Below are 20,825 nucleotides of genomic sequence, written 5' to 3'. Positions count from 1 at the left end.
AATCACCAGCATGGCTACCTACAGGTGTGCTGACTCTGTCTGAGCTCCACAAAGAAAAGCACTCATGTCCTGGCATGGTAGCGCTAGTTCAGAGTTCAAGCCCCCATTGTGCATCCAAGTCAATTGGGAAGCCTACATCACCTGTGCTACAGGCAGACCAACTGCAGAAGTACTGACCTAGTCATCTGTGGAGGGTCCTAGAATCTTTAGCTTTCAAAAGGCTGTCTAGGTGATCTGGGAACCTCTTTGTGGGGAATACCTATTGCTTATAATAAATCCTTGTGGTTCTGCCTAGCTATTTTGTTATATTTTGAGGGATCTAGGATGGGAGTGTTGATTGGCAGAGAGAGTGGGTTCTGACGTTACTAATATAAGGGCAGGACAGATAGCACAGGCTATAAAGGGTTTGCATGAGGGTGCCAGTTTCATCTCCAGAACCCACATAAAAAAGCCAGGTCTGTGCTCTGTGCTAATAATCCTAGCTTTGGAGTCAGGTGTGGGGCTAGGAAACTTAGTACTTGAGCTTGCAAGAGTTGGGAGAAGAGAAGCCACCCTACACTCACTGTAGCCAGCTCGGCCTACTAGGTGAGTTCTTGGCCGGTGAGAGAACTTATTTGTGTCAAATAGAAACATGGACAGCAAGCGAGGAATGACGCCCAGGTTGTCTTCTCCTTTCTACCTGCTCATACATACATGTGCACCCACAGATACATGAAGATGCACAGCCAGGTACGCACCTAGACACACAACAAACAAAACTCTGAATGATGTTGCTAATAGTAGCTAATTAGTTGGGTCCTGGGCTAATGTCTGTTTTGGCCCTATATGTGACCACGGTTATTCAGTTTTATAGGCAGGAAGTACGGCTTACAGAGATCATGTGTCATTTCCCCAGAGTCACACAGATGATAGATGGCAGCGGCAGAGCATGAACTCGGGCTGTTGTCTGACTCAAGAGGCAGCTCTCCCTTCAGGGATACAGCTTCAAGTTTAAGTGAGATTTTATTTGTAGGAATGAGATGACAGAGAGACAGACTCGGAGGCCTGGGAGCCATGTGTGTCTTGTGTACAAGGAAGTTGCCATTTTTCAGCAAAGGGAAAGATGTGTTCTTTCTCTTCTTTTCAGTTTCTTAGCTACAGTATATCTCTCTTAGAAGCTTGTGACAGACATCCATGGATTCAAACACAGACATCAGGGTGAAGCAGGGGCTCATGCGTTTCCTTTGAAGAGCAAAAACTATTTTTTTTTCCTGCACATGAGATGCATGACAAGTGTGTTATCGTTCTCCCTACGTTGGTCAATAATTATGGTGTACAATCTACAGTCCTTACATTTGTGTAGACAACGGCGATGGTGTTTGTTTGTTTGATTTTGTTTTCTCCTTGTTTTGTTTTCAGCCTGGCGAATTTGAGCACTCCCCACTTGCTTAAAGAGTGCATTGATTCTCTAGCACCTGCTGAAAGATTAGGCTCCTACCAGCACCGGTAGGATCAACCAGTAGGTCTCAAAATTTTCCATTGCCATTTCTGCCAAGCCTGTCAATCCCCACACATGGGAAGGAATGCGGCAGATTTGGGAGCCCAATAAATATTTGTTAAATGAGACAGGGACTGAGTTTTTTGCAAGTATGCACCATAATACTTGCAAGGCACTGTGCATCATGGTGCGGGCTTCTGAAAAAGAGAGAGGGAGGGCAGGCTTTAGTCACAGGATGCTTGCATTTCTCCCTGAGTGGCAGACTGGCCAGCTCCTACTTGCCTACCTGGAGGAACACTGTGTCCCCTAAGTGTAGCAGTACTAATTAATAGGCTTTAAAATAATAATAATAATAATAATAATAATTTGACCACCACCAGCCTGTGTTTCCATTTCTCTGTGCTAATGAAGGCATGCTAACTCCCCCCTCCATGTTGTATTTTTCTTTCTTTGATTAATCTCGTTATTGGCCGTTCTGTAAGTGTATATAACGTAGTCTAATTATTCTCTGCCCTATACTCTCCCGCACATCCCAGGTTCATGATTTTCCATTGTGTTTTATAACCCACTTAGTTTAACCAAGGCCCAATAGTGTCACCAGTGGGTACACAGCTGAAGGCAATGACTCTCCCTCCCTCTGACTCTATCAGCAGATAGCTCAACAGTGGCAGGCAGGGCCCCTTCCCTCCTCCCCTTTCCATGCCCAGCTGTTAACAATAGGCCCATTTTTGTGTAGATGTGCATCTGTGGTGAGGGTGTGATTGTCATGGCAGTGTCTTGCCCAGTGGTAGACTTTTTCAGCTCTTCTCCTTATCTTTCTGTTCTTACATTCTTTCTGACCCATCTCCTGAAGTGTCCCCGAGCCGAGGAGATGGCACAAATATCTTATGTGGGTCTGAGCTCTGAGCAATCGTGTATCTTCATCCTATGTACAGCCCAGGCTCTCTGTATTTACTCCTGTTCAATGGTCAGAAAGGCTGCTCTGTTTACGAGAGTAATATTTGTCTATAGGCATACACATAAATATTTAGAAGGCAGTTAGACATTTTGTCAGAGTTAATACTTTCAGCAAAGAGGCAGGATACAGACTTAACACATAAAAAGTGAATAGTCTTTTCTACATGCTAATGATAAGCACACCAAGAAAGAAATCGGGGAAATGCTCCTATTTGTGATGACTTTGAAAAACTTACTTTGGAGGAACCTTAACTCAGGAGGTGAAGGGCCTCTGTAGTGAGAACTTTATAACTCCAAACAAGAAATTAAGGAAGATGCTAGACGATAGAAAGACCTCCCGTAGTTGGGAATTGTTTGATATTGTGGAATCCCACCAAAAGCGGTTCATAGATTGTGTGTAATCGTAGTCAAAATTCCTATGCTAATTTCAAAGGAAAAAAACCCCTATATAGTATTTTTCTTTTTATAAGTTAGGGGAAGTTCAGCATCCCTGGGGCTCTGAAGGAGCAGAGAGAGGAGACGTTCTCGCCCCAGCCCATATGAAGGGGTTCTATGGAGGCTTCCTGTCCCCAGCTGCAGGAATACCTGGATGAGACTCGGCTCCCTCGAAGAGTTCAAGCTGCTGTCACGAGGGCTATAAAGGGACAGTCAGGCCTGTGTTCTTGTATCTGTAGCCAGCCTTCACCAGAGTATTTTTAGGGCCCCCTTTGTCTCAATCTGACTTCTGCTTGAGACTTTTACCACATGTAGTCTGTGTTGAAATGACTTTTAAACTACTCTCTTAGCAGTGGAGGAGGGGTTAGAACAGAACTGCAGCCTTTAAATAGAGGGTTTTTTCCCTTCCCTTTAATTTTTTTTTTTTTATTGCTAAATATCCAACAGGCTGAATGGAGGAAATTCAAGTGTAACCCTGGAGGGACCCCTGTTTAGTCATCTGTCTAGACAGATGAGTGTCTGTAATGGGACTCCCTTACTTTTGCTTTGTGGAACAGAAGGTGGTCCTTCCAGTTCAGCTCGGAAGATGCTAATGTCTTGTTTTGTTGGTTGACTCCCTCCCTCCCCAAGCTAAGAAATAAGCTAAGAAAGGGACCTAACCTCTGCCGGACAATTGTCTTGTGTGTGACAATGAAATTATGAGCTAGTGTCGAGAAACTATAGGCTTTCCATGGAGAGACCAGGTTAAAATCCCGCACGCCTGTTCCCCTTTCAGAGCCTCACTTTCTTTCCTTTAAAAGGTGGATTTTTGTTTTTAAATTTGACTTTTTAATGAATTTTAAAGAAGAGAGTGATCTAATTCACAATACTCGGTCCCTCGTAGGGGCTGTGGCCGGATTTCCCTTCCTTTATTCATTTCCTGGCCACGGTTGAAGCCCTCAACCTCCCTGCTTTTCTGTTGTGAGAATTCAACTGAAGAAGCAGGAGTGACAGCTCATGTTTTTAGAACCACACCGTTGACATACACACTGAGAGGTGTGAGCAATGCCACCTCATGGTACAGAAAAGCCAAGAGAGGGACACGTTTCCAGGAGAGTATGTAAGAATGTTACAGGTACTGTTTAGAAATACGAGGTATCTAAAGACTGTTAAATTCAGAAATCCCAAAAGACATGGCAGCTACGGGGGAGGTGGATGGAGAAAGCATCCGAGCATGGGGTTTTTAGACTTTCAGTTCGGCAGGAAGAGAGCTCCTGAACTCTACCATACAATGGTGTGGTAGCTACTCAGAGATAGGACTGCGTTCACTTAAAGCTGTGCCAGTAGAGAAGATATGAGGTGAGCTTCCACCAGCTGCACTCCAGCTTCCTCAGAAAGACTGGTCAAAGCCCTGAATAGGGTAGAATGGTATTCCTTGTCAGGGCAGAAAACTGAGAGCTCACCTGAAAGGACTATGTATTAGTAAGGCTTTCTCAAAGTAGATAGCCTGTGTTTTTAAATTGTGTGTGTGCACGCGAGCTAACGTGTGTGCGTTTGTGCATGCGTGTATGTCGTGTATAATTTGTGTGTATATGCTCTTTACATGTGTATAGAGGCCAGAGGAGGGCATTGGGTGTTTTGTTCTATCACCTACTTCCTTCTTCCCTTGAGATAGGATCTTTCACTAAGGCGGAAGCTACTGGCTTCCCTCCTAGCTCTACTTCCCTATAGGGGTTACAGGGATTAGAGGTCTGTGCAGCCATACCACACCCAGCTTTTAACACAGGTGCTAGGGACTGAACTGAGGGCCTGATGGTAGCCTAGCATCTCACTTCCCAGAGCTACCTCCTCCGTGTTCCCAGCCCCGCCCCGCCCCGCCCCCTGCCCCGCCCCCGCCCCGCCCCTGAGTGGATAGCAAATTAACTATCTCACCCCTTCAACCTCTTGGTTTAAGTTCTTCGTGGATTGTCCCTGAAAGTCACCACCTGGAACATTTTTATCTCATTTATTCAGTTCATTTTCACCATGCACGCACTGCATTGTGGGAAGACTATTTGCTTGGAAGAGGAAAACAGGCCTCAAGTAGAAAGGTGCAAAGGTCCTGCCGAGTGGACTGTAAAGCCCAGATGTCTCAAGGCCTATAGACAAGAGAATGGGCAAGTCCCCTCTCGGACGGTCTATTTCAGATCCTCGGACTGTCCCTGCTGCTGCTGCTGCTGCTGCTATCGATCTTTCTAGGATGTAGGGTTTATCACGGAATATGGTTTGGCCAGGTGTATGAGAACACGATGAAGCACTAAGGAGTGTAAGACCCACCTCTCATCCAAGGGAACTGTGGTTTGACTGCGGATGTGTTTGACCCCACGGCCGTTGTGAACGATCCTCCTCTGAGCTACTGTGTGTCTCAGATCCATCTGTGTCACACTGGGTGAAGCCGCGCTTTGAGACGTGGATCTGCAGGCAGCCAGGGAACTTGAACTTGGCTTTACACAGGGTCTAGGCTGCATGTTTCTTATTGTTGCAGCCGGATGGACGGGCAGGCTGACCTGGCTCGTGTGACTTCTGGCAACAGTGCCCTGGGGCTTCCCTAAGGTACCCTGCATACCTTACCGTCCCTGCCACTGAGATCAGAGATGTGAACATCCGCCAGAAAACTGTCTCCAAAGTCCCTCAGGGTGATCCACGTAGGCGACAGGCTGCACACACTCTTTAGGAGGCTGCTGTTTTCGGCCATTGCATGCGGGGCCCCTATGAGGAAAGGAACCTGACTGGCCTAATTGACTGCAGAATTTTTATTCATTCTGACGTCTCAATTTTGTTAGCCCCGCCTTTCGGCAGTTAGTATTCTATTTGTTGAGATAGACTTGTAAAAGGACTATGACACACAACGCAGACTGTTAAAAACAAAAACAACAAAAAAAATGGATTTATAGGCTCAGCACAATGTGAACATACAGGAGAGGTGGCCTGGCAGACAAAGCCAACCTGTGAGGGAAAACATCCCTCAGGTTCAGAGAGCCCAAGTCAGCCACGGCCACAGGGAAGGAAGGGAGAGCAAGCACTTCAGCAGCAGAGGTTGAGAAGCAGGTACTGTGACGTCAGCAAACCCTTTCCCACCCCACGCTGTGGTTCTTGACATCCATAGCCGCTGAATCCCACCAGAACCCAGTGTTTCATATGACTGTGGATACGGTACCTTTGAGTCATGTCTCTTTCAATACAACAGCAATCAATAAAAATCCCCAGTAAAATGTGGTTAACCACAAGGACATCCCTTCCCACCCCCACCCCCCATGTCAGCACTGTGATTCATTCAGCCCTGTGCTTCTAATATTATGTCACCCTGGGAGGTATGTACCCCTCTTCAAGTAAAGAACAGAAGTCCTACTCTTTTCTGGCACCCCCCCCCCCTCTGCTTCTCCACCTAGGACCCCTGGGAAGGTGAGACCTACCCAGTCCCTGTGTGGGTGGCTGTGCCCAGGGGAAAGCTCTACTCTCGGGATAACAGGATGGAAAAGATGAAGCCTGCAATCCCCTGAAGATGTCACTGAATTAAAAGCTGCTCTGGCCTCTTCTCACATCTCCATTAAAATAAGTGCTGAGCTTAGGCCTTCCCTGGTACCACCTCTGCATAGCTCCTTAGAAACACATACAGTTTCGCTATGTTTTCCTTACCTGTTAGGGAATAAATTCTGACTACCTGGGGAGGGATGGGTGAGGCAAAATGGAAGGTGCGGAAGGAGGAGCCATGGAAAGACCTCCCCCACAATCCCCACCCCACGTGTGTGTGTGTGTGTGTGTGTGTGTGTGTGTGTGTGTGTGTGTGTGTGTGTGAAGAGTCCAGCTATTATGACATCTGCACTGGAGAAGACCAGGATGAACGCTTACAGGCTGGTCTATAATATCACTTACACCTTTCTTTGTGTGCCTTTAGTTTATTTGATAAACGATGAAGAAAAGCCCCCTTGAATCTAAAGCTTTTCCTTAAGGAGCCAGGTACCCTTTGCCTAGAACCGGCTGTGTTCCTTTTAGCCACACTTGGTGCTTGCTCAGCAGTAACAGCGATACTTAGGAGAGCTTCCGGTGGCCAGCATTTGTGGAGACTTGTGATTCGTTTGATTCCGGCAGTCATGAGATTTGTATTTTCTTCATTTCTCTTTGAAGAAACCAAGGCAAAGAGAGGCTAAACTACTTTTTCAGATGATTAAATGGCAGAGCCATGACACCCACCCACCAAAGATACCACCGTCTCTCACTCCCATGAAGGGGAAGCTCAAGTCTAATTATGTCACCCAAGGCTCCGATGTCATTAATGTATCACATCATAAACCCTTGGGAGAAAATAGCTCAGGTCTGAATAGTTGAAGAAAGAGATTCCCGTCTAGAAATAGATTCATTTTGACCTAAAACTTTTAGTCAAAGTGGATCGAATACGCTAGGGTCTCAAACTGAAAGGAGATAACCATATACAAAATTCTTGTTAGGAGCCTTTACACACACACACACACACACACACACACACACACACACACTAAGTCCTCTGATTAGCGAGCAGTCCAACGTTTATAAGCTGGGAGATTTTCAGTATCTTTATTTGAATTGCACAAAGTGGCCAAATGTAGTTTGGCCCCAGGCTGCAGAGAGTGTGTGTCTCGGTGCCAAGACACTACCGAGCTCCGCCTGAGATACCGAACATTCCAGGCCTCTTACCTTGTAAGTGGAAGATTTAACAGATTTTTTTCCCCCCAAGATGAAGAGCAGAGACGGACTAGCATAGGTGCTGGATGTGGGCTCCATAACCAGAGGCATATTTGGATGGGGGATTACCTGGGAAAGTAAAAGAAGGTTTGCCACAAGCAATGCAACTCGGGATCTGGGAGGAAATAGCAGAGCTGAACCACTTGGGGCGCTCAGCACGTGCCGGGCTGTGTTGAATATTTTGCTTTGATGCTTTTATCTCTATTTTATCCTCACCACCTATAAGGCAGACTCTGCTAACTCTTCCTCTATTTGTGAAGAAAGTGCAGCTGAGTCACGCGTATGACCCACTGTTAACCCTGTGCTGTTCTAAGGTCCCTGGTTAGTGCAGCTAGCTGGTATAAGGCCAGCAATGCTAATACCACATCCTGCAGAGCCAAACAGGCCTAGGAACCCACCTACCGTGTCTTCCATTCTTTTCCTTTCCTTAACCATCCCATATACCCTAGGAGTCAGATGTTATGGTCTTAGGTTCCTGGAGACTGAGTAAATGGTTAAGTCATTTGGTAAAGGCTACACTGGTGTTTGGTAGAGCCAGGCTTGAATCCACGTGTGCTGGATCCCAAACCTTAAGTTTCTTTACATCTTAATTTGGCACCGAAGACAAGATCACAGACAAACCCTAGAAGTCTGGGCCATCTGGGATCTCTATGACATCCCTGAAGGAGAGTAGGTTTGAGGACAAGCAAGGTGGCTCAGTGGGTAAACATACATGCTGCCAAGCTTGCCCACCTGAGTTCCAACCCCAGATTCACCTGGGTGAAGGAAAGAGACAACAGCTCCTATGTGTTGTCTTCAACCTATATACATGCTCTGTGGTACACACAGACATGTGCCGTGCACAGTCTCACTCACAGATGTGCACATTTATACACCAGGTGCACACACAAAATATTCTTCTAATTTAAAGTGATTGTGGGATTTGAGGCAGCGTTTTAGAGGTTTGTATTGACCACTGTGTCTGTTAGAGCTTCCAATGAGATCTTTTAGGTAGGTGTGTCTTTGTCTGCGTGTGTGCATGTGCAAGAAAGCATGGGTACGTGTACATGGGAACATATGCATGCAAAGGGGCATTTGAGACTAGGGCAGGGAAGAATTAGTTTCAGATTGAAGAAATCCCTAAGTGCCAGAGGAGTGCCCATGTCTTGTCTCAGCTAAGTCTCATCCCTTCACCTGATGACCTAAGGTTAGGAGACACCCAGTGGGTTGGATTGCCATTGTTGGCCTTAATTTGCCCACAAAATAATCCCACATTCTCTTTGATGTGCTTTTGTGAAAATGCAGTCTTCTTTCCTGCCAGGCAAGGTCCTCATGAGCCCCTCCACCCCCTGCAGTGCCAGGGCTGCCTTCCAAAGAGGCTGGAAACACAAACAGAAGGACCTCTTCCCCCCCCCCCCCCGCCCCCCAGGCCCCTTGCAGGAGTTCTTTATTCTGCTACCAGTCCTTTCGCCTCAGAAGGTTCTGCTTTGGTTGAATCTCACCCCAAAAGCAATATTTTTAGCTGGAGGTGGAAAATTCTAGAAGCAAAGGTGTGAAGTGAAGCTTTTTGGTGAGTGGTGTCCATGGAAGAGCAGCCATCCCTAGCGTGGACAAGATGTGCTCCAAGACACACATTTAGGCACAGCAGGGCTGTATTCACAAAGGTCCTTGATGGCCACCCCTGGCTGGATGGCTGTTTCTAAGCAACCACTCTCACTTCTTAAGTAAAGCAAGGAGTCGGGGTTTTTCTTTGTGGAGAATCAGGTTTCTCTCTGCTGGCCTCACAGCGCCACTGTGTCCTGTGAACACTGGGGTATGGGGACCAAATCCAAAGGATGGTTTTCCATAATTGGAAACGTTCAGGTAAAAGAGAGATAAAAGGATGAACTGGAAATGAAGCACTGCCCTTTGCGTAGAGAAGTCTGAGTTTAGAAGCTGAATTCTTAAAGCCGTCAGTCCCTGTTCCTAGCCCAAGGCTCTGGTGATCCTCGGGCACCACCGGCTTCTCTGCTCTTCTGAGAATGTCCCGTTGCAAACGCTGTGGTGGACGGCACGGGCTGAGCTTGTTCTCTCTTCCCTCCTCACCCCAACTTTAGAAAGCAGGTATCTGAGACACACTGAGGGCTCCGTTACCCAGTCCAACCTGACTGCATGGATGGGCTCAGTTCTGGCAGATTCTGAAATCTCTGCTGGTCAGCGTGCGCTAGAATGGGCATTTTCCTGTGACTCTGCTAACCTCCTACAGGGTGAGGCCGCAAAGCATGGGTCTCTCAAAACGCCTCTCCTATTGCGGTAGCAGTCTACATGGACCAAGACAAGGATGAAACTGTCCACGAGTGATTGCTGACTCGCCTTCCAAAAGTTCCGTGTGTGTGTGTGTGTGTGTGTGTGTGTGTGTGTGTGTGTGCGTGTGTGTGACAGGCAATGCATGACACGTGCTCTCTTGGCACTGGGCATCTTGATAAGAATCCCCAAGAACTGACACTCCTTGTTTGAGCTGTGTATCAACTCACCAATCATGAGTGTGTGGGTGTGTTTTTGTTTCTTTCTTTTTCCTTTTTAATCAAAGGGTTTAGCCCCAGCGATTGCATAGGGGACTTACAAGACGTGGGACACAGGCCATGAGTCAGGAATTGTGAAGTTCGAAGTTGCAGTAGAATCAGCCAGCGACTTCTGAAGAAATTTCCATGGAGGGTATTGCAAGTAGGAAGAGCTCCCTTCGAGTTTCCCCATCAGGAAAGGTGGAGCTTGAACATGTATTGGGGGAAAAGCCCCGAATTCTTACACTCAGAGTCACTGTGCATCATCCCAGGTGTGCTTCCTCTCTGCCTTTGTACCCTTCCCACACCTCAGAGTTTAGAATTTGTGCAAACTCTGTGGTTATGTTTACTAGTTCTCTGGCAATGAGATGTGCAGAAGGCATATGGAAAGGTTATTTAAACCACATATGGCAATTCAGTCACCTTCCAGATCATGTTGATACATTAAAAGAAAAGCAAGGTTTGGAGATGTGGCTTAGTGGTAGAGCTCTTGTCCAGAACAGGCATCGTCCTGAGGTCCATCCCTAGCCCCAGGGGAAGGTGGTGAGGTGGGAGGGAGAGGGAACGCCATTAAACATCATAAGTATTTTGAATGCCTTGAACCTTGGGTATGTGTCTTATATTTAATGAATTTTGTTATCATAATGCATTGTTTTACAGGACTGGAGGTTCTTTTCTTTCATACGGAATTAATCCAGGTAGCTGTGCGTATTGAAGTAGATTCAGGACAATGAGAGCAACACAGTGGAAAGGCATTAGCGGTGCATGGGATATTTGAAAGTAATAGACAGGCAAGCACATCAAACACACTCTAGTCTTTCTTTTAAAAACATTTAGGTGTGTGTGTGTGTGTGTGTGTATGTGTGTGTGTGTATGTGTACTTCAGCATAGTGCCATGGAGGCTAGAAGAGGGAGTCAGATCCCCCGAACTACAGTTGCAGGTGGCTGTGAGCTTCCAGATGTGGGTGCTGAGAACCCAGACCTTTTAGAACAGCAAGCACCTATATTTTGGGTAATAAATTCTACCTGAATCTTAAAAGGAAGGCCTGACAGTGTACTATAAACCAATTCTTTCCTGGCTCCACCACCTACTAGCTGTGTGGTCTCTGATGTTTAGTTCAGGCAGGGTGGTACTGCAGTGTAAGCAAGGACTTGGGAGCCAGGAAAGCCCATGAAGGAAAGGAAGGAGGGTTAAGGTAAAGGGGTCGCACCGAAGGCTGTTGCTTCAGAGACTGAGAAGATGTGGTAGCAGGACAGAGAAAAGGGTGTGCTCCAGGCCTTTGGCACTTGATAAAATGGAGTTGTGTGGTTCAGTGTGGCTCCCTCCGTGAAAGCTAAAGGAACTGTGTCACTCTCCTAAGCCTCGGTTCTGAGCCTTAGTTCCCTCACTTGTAAAATGGTAATGAAGAAAGTCTTTCAGACTTGGCTACTGTGATTGACTCTTGACCTACTGAGACTGGCCTCCCCAGGACCAACTAAACACTTACTTAATTCACCTAACTTCAAAGTTCATGGACAGTCCGTGCAGGCTGTAGGTTCTGACCTTGGAAGGGTGGATGGTGAAATTCACATCTGGTCTCCTAAGGACTATGGTGCTCTTGAACTTGAGGTTGATCTGTGTGGAGGATCCACACACTAGGATTTGAGAATGGACTGCAGGTGCTTGAGAGGTTTCCAGGGAGTGCTCCCCTGCATTCCCAACTGCCATCCATAGACACCATGACAGCGTGATCTTCTCTCTCTCCCAACAGAAGCCAGGGTTTACACACTGAAGCCTAAGTAATCCCTTCCCAGTTTGAGGGGCATGTGGTGATTGGGAAGGAAAGAGAGTTTAGGGCCTGGGTGTCACTCTTTCTGTCCCCTCACTGGTAGCTTGTGGTGGCTGTCTCTGGGCCTTAGTTGCCTTATCTGCAGACTGGAAGATGAAACTTAAACGTTATTAAAGGACCAGAGAATTAGATAAGGACATATAATCAGATGGGCATCTGAGGATGGCTTATTCAATATGAATTAGCAAGACTACTTCCTTTCACGAGAATGGCCTTATTTGGTTCTGGCTAGAGCCCTATAAAGTGATCCACAGTTGCTACGCACAAGATTGAGTCTTCCTCAATGTTGCATGACTTCAGAGGCCAGTAGAAATTCCTCTTAAGAGGCAGCAGTCCTCGGTCAAAACCCTTGATCCCTTGGCCATGAGACTTGGAAGATTTTCCATGAAGGGTTTAGCATCCACATGTCAGAACCGAGACTGAAGTCTCTTCTCTGGGCTTTAGCAGATAGTTATGAATGGGAAACGACAATAGGCTTGGCTGCAGAGCGCCGTCTGAGCGAACAGCAATGTGGATCTCATGTCATCTCCTTCCAAACCGAAATTGGCTTTTCAGAAGTTCTACCTTACATGGTAATGCTACCTGGCCCCGTTTCATCTTTTACTGATGGAGCAATTAAGACTAGCCCAGACTACTGTGTCACAGGACAGTGTGACCTGCTGACCAGTTATCTCCTTGAATCTCACTGCAGGAGACATTGGCTGGTCTCAGGGTCTTAGGGTGGCTTTGGTCCTTCCCGTGCTCTGTTAGAAGGCTCTTCCCTATGCTAAGCTTGAGTTGTTCTTGGAATTCTTTTTTCTTTTACCACTCTTATCCCTTGAAGCACTACAGAGCACCTCTTTATGAGGTGGAGGCTTGGAGACAAACAGACTTGTGTCACTTTTTCAGCCAATTATCTGTTTTGGCTTTATGAGGCTGAACAGTGGCTTGCCTTGTGGTAAACTCCAGTTCTTCAGCCAATAGAAGGATGGAGGTGAGAAACTGTTTGATGCACAGTCTGCACTACCTACATGCTGGCATTTATATGAGATACCAGATGACACAAAGGCTACAAGATTGGTTATTATGCCTAAGAAAGCACTTTGTCCATGTATTCAGCCATGAGAAGTGCTGATGGTAATTTCATTTGCTGGAAGTTTCCTTATATACCTGGATTTGGGGCAGGGGGGATCTAATCACTTTTATAAAAACAAAAAAAAAAACTTCATTACATTTGCTTGCTCTCTCTCTCTCTCTCTCTCTCTCTCTCTCTCTCTCTCTCTTTCCTGTGTGTGTTCCTATGCCACAGTGTCCTCATGGAAGGACAACATGAAAGAGGTGTTTATTTCATGTCTTGTGGGCCCTGAGGCTCAGACAGGTGATCAGGTCTAGCACAGGCTGAGCCATGTCACCCATACACATCAGTGATGTTTGTAACCATAAGAGCAGGTAGTATCCTAAGAGTTGTCTTTACTGTGTCATGCTCAGATCTGCCACAGGTCCCTGATACCAATGGTTACAAGGTGTCCCCAAGAGCTTTGATGGGGCTTTGGGGCAGAGAAACAGTTGGGTCTCATCCACAAGGTTCCCCATACCACCACTGCCTTGAGACTTGTGACCTCTCCTATAGTCTGTCCTTTCTAGGAAAGACTTGCTGATTTTGGCTGAAGGTATACATAACTCTCCTCTTCGGCTCCCAGAACAGTGTTCATGATATGACCTTACATTTATTGAGCAGTTGCTATGCTCACATTTAGTGACTCTTGTCATTCTTAGGGTTGTTCTTAGCTGTGAATGCACTTAGGTTTTAGTTTAAAGATACATCATCATTTGCTTCCCCTGACTCAAGGCTGTCTGCTGAAGCCCAGGGAAGAAGAGCCTTTGGTTTTAGTTCTGATGTATGGTCATGTTAAAAAGATCCATGGCCAAAAGGAACATGGGACTTCTGTGCAGAAGTCTATGAATTGAGGGAATATTTTACAAAGCTTTAGTTAGATCCAAATAACTAATGGCTGTGCTCTGGAAAGTAAGTAGACTTGCTAAATCCAGAATGATAAGTAAGAAGGAGGTGTTACCCTCTCCCGCCACTGTAAACGCCTAAATAGGACTATGTACTCCACATGGCAAATGCTGTCAAAACATGAAGGAGTAGCTGGGTTTGCTTTCAAAGAGCTAGAAATACTCCCCCTATGGGAGGAGCATGGGCTGGGCATTCAAGGGTGGGCAGCATTTCTCTTGGGTAAAGGGTTTCTAGGTGAAGAATGACCGACATGTTGGCATGCCAGCAGGGCTTGGCATGTCTGGAGATTGGAAGTGATATGGTCTGCTTGGAGGAGGGTAAAGAACCCAGTACATGGCTGCCAAGGGAGTGGAGAGGAGGCGACAGAATGCTCGTGCATCTGGAAAGGTAGTTTGGGGCCACAGAATACAGAGATAAGCATGATGGAACCGTCTGTCTGAGTATTTTAGGTGTGTTAAGACTTCACTGTTTGTTGGAGGTTGGGGGGGTAGTTAAAAATGGAAGTGGGCTTGTTCTATTTTATCATCTCTCATTGGAATGACCTCTGCAGATGTGTGTACTGCTTATGCTTGTTCTATGAAAGTTAGTTTTAGTGCAGTAATAATGCCTCACCTCTATTTATCATTTTGCATTTAGGAAAACTCAGCGCTTTGAGCATGCATGGTCATATTGAACTATGGCTAGAGTCTTCTAAGGCAATCTCAGGGTCATAGGTACAAGGAAGCTATGGGTTTTTCCTCAAGTAACATGGTTTTGGCCAATAGGAATTCCCCCCAAGACACAGCAGTCCTGTATAGAAATCTTCGTCCCATTGACCGAGAGACTGGGAAGATTGTCACTGAAGGGCTTATCACTGCCACATGAGCTACAGCGGAAAGCCTTGAGTCAGGGGTACAGAGTGGCAATGGTCTTATCCAGTGGGAGTCATAGAAGACGCTTCCTTCCAAACAAGCCTGGCTACTGCAGAGGAGTGCCAACTTTGAACATCAAAGAGAGCCAGGTCTCTGCCAGCCACAGTTGGTAGAGTCTTGCCTCAAATCTTATTAGATATGAGGGAATTGGTTTATATGTGATGGTGTCATGGTGCCCGCAGCAGATCTGTAGTGGAACCCAACCAGCATCCTCTTAAAACTCATTTCTGAAAGGCCCTCCCACGTGGCACAACTCAGATTCCTACACAGCCCAGGGGTCACTGTACAAGACCCGTTTATGCATGATTTTTTTAAAATCCCTTTAACCTCACAAGATACTCTTGATTGAAGCCTGGAGACATAGTCACCTCTGTGCTGACCCTCTTTATTATACTAGATTCATAAAATGCTTTTAGGATTCCATCTGAACAAGACAAGATATTTAGAATGCTGAACATGCCATTGAAGTTCATGGGTCTGTCTCGCCTCTCCCTCTCTGTGACTGCATGGGCAGGAATACATAGATACTGAAGATATGTAGATACTTAAACAATGTTTTGATGTCCTTTGAAGGAATAGCTGCTGGAACCAGAGGCCCCATACACCCCAGAGAAATGGATGTGGGAACAGACTCTGTGTATAATTATAGCCAGTCTGTAGAAAAGGCACATTTAGTTGTAAGAGCTCCCAATTGCCTTCCTAAATTAATATGTCATATACAGTTGTTTCTTTTTTTGAAAGAAAGAGTCAGAGATAGGGTTCAGGTTACTTATATATATTTATTTATTTTTAAATGTGTATTTATGTGTGTGGTGTCCGTGCATGTGTGATGTGTGAGTGCATGTATATGCATGTGTGCATGTGCACATGAGTAGCAGTGTGTGTGTGGAAGTCAGAAGTACATGTTTGCTGTCTTCTTAATTGCTCTCTATGCTGCTGATTGAGGCAGGGTCTCTTATGGAACCTGGAGTGTGCTGGTCTAACTGTCCAGTTTGCCCCAAGCTTTCCTTGCCTCTGTGTCACAAGTTCACTCTGTGCTTTTGTATGAGCTCTGAGGATCCAAACTCCAGTCCTTGTGTTTGCATAGTAAATACTTTATCTACAGAGCCACCTCTTGAGCCCCAACTGGAGTCTATGTTGGCCTGAGTCAATTGCCTACCATATGTTAATTGAGCTCTTGATGGACAGGAAGTCACAGTTGTCCTGTATCCGGAGGGACATTCAGTGAGCACAGTAAATTTCAGGACAATTATGGATTGTTTTGAGCACCAAAAAGTGAATTTTGTCCCTGAGTCTGATGATCATTTTGGTATCCCTACTATTTGCCTATTGGTGTAGCTGCCGGGGGGCCATCAGGAACAAAAGAGCAAACCCATCCAAAGACATCTCCATACTACGGTTGGGAGGCACCCTCTCAGAGGAGGAGAGGGGGAATAGAGAGAGGGAGAGGGTCTCTGAAGGGGGACCAGGAGTGGGGCAGCTTTGATGTAAATAAAATATTATTTACATTACATTAAATGTAAATAATATTTTATTTACATTATTAAATGTAATAATATTTTAAAAATATTAAATATTAAATATTATTTTAAAAAAAGACATCTTCATCACAAAAACATCTTCATTCCCGCTGAATCACAGGGACCCCAGCATATGCTCTCTCTTACTTGCCTGTCTTCCTTTCCTCTCTCTCTTTTCTTCTTCTCTTCCTTCTTCCTCCTTCTTTTTGCCTCATTTCATCCTCCAGGGCATTCCCAAAGTGCTGTACAGGGAAGATCATTGTTTACTGTCAACTGCTGGCCACTGATCACTGAACATAAGTCATCCTCCATCATGATCCCTTTGGGTCCTGTCACCCTCAGGCCTCTGTGCACTTACCGGAAGACGCTTCTGCACTTGGCACTGAACAGAGTTGTTCACAGTAACAGCCAAGAGAAGAAATCCTTTCCAGGCTGCTTGAAAGGCAGCTTGTGTGTTGAAACGTTTTTCTATCTCTTCAAGCTGGACTATGATGAGGGTTTCAGAATTGCCCTCCTACATTTAGCGTGCTTGCCGTAGGGGATGGTGTGACTCCACTGGCTGCTTTGTATTTCACCAGGGAAGCTGGACTTCAACTCTGGAATTGTCTTAGTCATTGTTCCGTTACTGAGAAGAGACTATGACTAAGGTAAGGTAACTCTTATGAAAGAAAGCATTTAATCAGGGGCTGGTTTACAGTTTCGGCAGCTTAGTACATTATCATCATGGTGGGGAGCCTGAAGGGAGGTGTCAGTGCTGGTGCAGTAGCTGAGAGCTCTGTCCTAATCTGAAAGCTAGGGGTGAGGGAGGAAGCGGGGAGGGGAGACAGACAGACAGACAGACAGCCTGGGCCTGGCATGGGCTTTTGAAACCTCAAAGCCCAACCCCCAGTAACACAGTTCCTCCAACAAGGCCACACCTCCTAATCCTTCTAATCCTTCCTATCGAAGAGTTCCACCCGCTGGTGACCAAGCAATCAAGTATATGAGCCTATGAGGGCTGTGGTGTTTAGAGCACCACAGAGATCCAAAGGGAATCTTTCTCATATGTTAGTCTTTACAAGGGTCTAATAAGACCGTCATATGAGACGAAATGGGCATCTTCTGTGATATCACTCCTATCCCCCGACACAATGAGAGATCCCACTGACTTCAGGGTATAAGTGAAGGAGCAGAGCTCCCCTTCGTGTAAACCCCCCACCTCCGTATCCTTGTAAACTTTACTCATGTTTGCTTGCATGCATGGACACTCCGCTGTGGTGCTCCGGACTCTGATTTCATCCTAACACGTTGGTAAAATAACGGTTTGTCTTCTGCAAAGCTCTTTTGAAAAGACGATTTAGTAAATGATGCAAGGATAAGGCTTGGTGTGTGTGTCAACTTGATCGAAGGATCATCAGACAGGAAGAAGCCTCTGGTGAGGAAATGCGTCCAAGATCAGCTGTAAGGCATTTTCTCAGTTAGTGATCAGTGCGGGAGGCCAGCCCAGGCTGGGTGGTGCCATCCCTAGACTGGTGGTCCTGGGTTCTATAAGAAAGCTGGACGAGCAAGCCGTGTTAAGTAGACCAGTAGGAGACATTCCTCAGTGGCCTCAGCATCAGCTCTGGCCCCCAGGAGCCTGGCCTGTTTGAGCCCCTTCCTGATTTTCTTCAATAATGAACAACAATATGGAAGTGTAAGCCAGATAAACCCTCTTCTCCCCAACTGAATTTTTGGTCAAGGTGTTTCATGGCAGCATTAGAAACCCTAGCTAAGAGAGATACATAGGAAAGCAGTCAGCGACACAACTAAATGGTCATTTATGCTATTCTATTTACACAGCAGCCTATGCGGGACCAGGGCTGCCAGGGGTGTCTGAAGCCCACTGAGTTTTGACCTCAGTCACAAAGTTTTCTCCAAGCTTCCTAAGACAAGCAGAGATAACTCTCTAGCTTGCCCCCAAAAGGAAACTCATTATCTCTTAAGAATCCTCTTTCCATTCTTAAAATCACAGTGCCATCTAAGTTTTCTGACCTCTCAAATAAACTGGAACTAGCTGGATTAACCCGCTCGACTCTCTGGGTATCGTGTTTTACTCAGTCTCTTTCCCAGTCTTCCTCAGAGTGGATTAAAATGTGGACATTCTATGGCCTCTGTACACAAAAATATTGGCACCGCAGCTCAGCAGTAGGGTCACTCTGTAGGATTGTTCTCACCGAGTTCAATTGTTAAAGTAGCATGTTAAACGTTGGAAAGGGCTGCTTCTGCAGTGAAGACTCAACTAAAGACTCCTTTAGTTTTTTGTTTTTCCTCTTATAAATGGTGACCCGACCTCGAAGCACAGAAAGCCGCCTGACGCCCAAATGAACAGGATTCTTAAAATAAGCATCGCACCCTGGCCGTGCTCCAGAGTTCCTGCGCGGTACGGTTCTTCTGGATTCCTGTAATTCCTATATGCTCCCATATCTTAATTGCCCATAGCTGTGTCGCCAGTACAAACAGGATGAGGGATGCGTGCACACCCTGTGCAAGTACCCATCAGCCCTAAGAAAGGGCTCCATCCTGGAAACCTCTAGTGTTTTCTGTAAGGTTCCAAGTGATTATCTACGGAAATGTCAATGGAGATATTGAGGAACTTAGCAATCCTTCCAAGCAGGTCATACACCTCACTATCTTTACAGTCCAGATGGAGAGCTACCATTTAGCATAAAGAAAACTCTAAACTAGCATTCAGCCTTTGAAGGATATGTGTTTGGAAGCCAGTCTTGGAGAGTTGGCTAGTACAGGTTGGGAATGCTGGCATAAAGCGGCTCCCAGAACTTTCCTACTGTCTGTTTTCAGTAGGGGCACAGCTGGCCTGATGACCTACTTTGAAGCATGCCACTGGTTTAAATCAGAAGCCCCATCATAATGACAGGCGACAGCCTTGTTTCAGACTCGGCTGCTCTGTGTGGAATTGAGCAGTTCAGTGCACGGAGCCTGGAGGAGTGAGTTTAGCGAGCACTGGGGTCTGTATCCAGTTCAACACATGTTCAACACGTTGTTTCTTATCTGTGAATTTAGGTTATCAATTTAGGTTACCTGTCTCCTGAAACATCATTTAACAAACTGATACACAGGTCTGCTGTGCCAGCCTTCAAATTCCTCTCAGTGAGTTCTACTCCCAAATCAGCTTCAGCAAATTAAACACACAGGGAATAGTGATAAGTGATGAGCGCTGTATACACAGACACCTCAGGGCATCAGTGCAGGATGGTGGTGTCTTGGCCAGGTGTGGTGCCCCACCTTTAATTCCAGCCCTTGTGAAGTTGGCAGAACTCTCTCTGCTTTCCCTGCCAGCCTGATCTACATAGCAAGTTCCAGACTAGCCTGGGCTACTTAGTGAGATCCTGCCTCCAAAAAAGTTGGGGGAGGGGAGGGACTATAAATTTGTTCCCACAGAAATGCATAGAATTGTAGTGTGGGTACAAAAGTAAAAATAAAATATCCACAATATGAGGTGTAGGTGTTTTTTTTTTTTTTTTTTAAAGTGCAAGTTCAGAGCAGGCAATGGATCCCTGTTGTGCCTCTATGATTACATTTAGGCTTAAAGGATTAGTTTTCATATTGGGGCAAAGAGAACGAGGAAAAGTGAATATGAAAGAACAAGAAAAGGAGAATATGAGAAACAGCAAAAGGAATAGAAATTATTTGCATAGAAGTGAGATGAGGAGAAGAAGAGATGAGTAGTGGCCTCGGAATTTTTCATCAGTACTGAGGGGACTGACTTGGAAGCCTTTCTCTTAGGGAGCAGACCTGGGTCTCCCCTGAAGCCCTGCACTTGGCCCCTGACAGAGATCATTTGTCTTTCAGGAGCTCTCAGAGGCTGCTGGGCTGAGTCTCAGGTTTGACAGTCAGAGGGGTCAGATGGTACTGACCCTGCACACACCTGAGGGGTACAAGCAGCCCCTCCATACAGGCTCACACCACCCCGAAGGGCTGCAGAGAGTGAGCGTCTCGGCTTTTTTGTTTGTTTGTTTGTTTGGTTGGTTGTTTTGTTTTTTTGGGACAGAGTTTCTCTGTGTAGCTCTGGCTGTCCTGGAACTCACTTTGTAGATCAGGCTAGTCTCGAACTCAGAAACCCGCCTTCCTCTGCTTCCCGAGTGCTGGGATTAAAGGCGTGCGCCACCACGCCCAGCGCATCTCGGCTTTTGCTTTACTTCCTTCAGACTGGCTCATCAGGATCGTCGATTCCTTTTCATGCCCTTCTCTGCCAAGCCATGGATTTAAGATGCTCCCACTAATATCTCATGCCACTGGGCTCAGTTGACACACAGCTTGCAATTCTAGCAGGGTGTGTCCTGCCACTTATTAACGTTAGTTTTAAGGCAGAGCAGTGTATCAGCACAGCGCCTCAAAGTAATTAAGTGACTGCCTTTCAAAAAGGAAAATAAAAAGCCCTAAGCAAGAAGCGTGCAGAAACCAG

The 20,825-nt window shown here is 46.1% G+C and overlaps 1 protein-coding gene and 1 non-coding gene across 3 annotated transcripts in view; one reads left to right on the top strand and one right to left on the bottom strand.

Moving 5' to 3' along the window:
• Positions 1–20,825, top strand: part of Tgfb2 (transforming growth factor beta 2) — an 83,306-nt gene that overhangs the window by 23,929 nt on the left and 38,552 nt on the right. The window lies entirely within an intron of this gene.
• Positions 5,501–5,635, bottom strand: LOC115032412. The gene has a single exon (XR_003838087.1). It is a non-coding gene; the product is annotated as a small nucleolar RNA SNORA70 (small nucleolar RNA).

This window comes from Mus caroli, chromosome 1, assembly GCF_900094665.2.
Source record: "Mus caroli chromosome 1, CAROLI_EIJ_v1.1, whole genome shotgun sequence".
NCBI classification, from domain to species: domain Eukaryota; kingdom Metazoa; phylum Chordata; class Mammalia; order Rodentia; family Muridae; genus Mus; species Mus caroli.
Note: the sequence above shows the minus strand (reverse complement) of the source record. Positions and strands in the feature narration are given on the sequence as shown.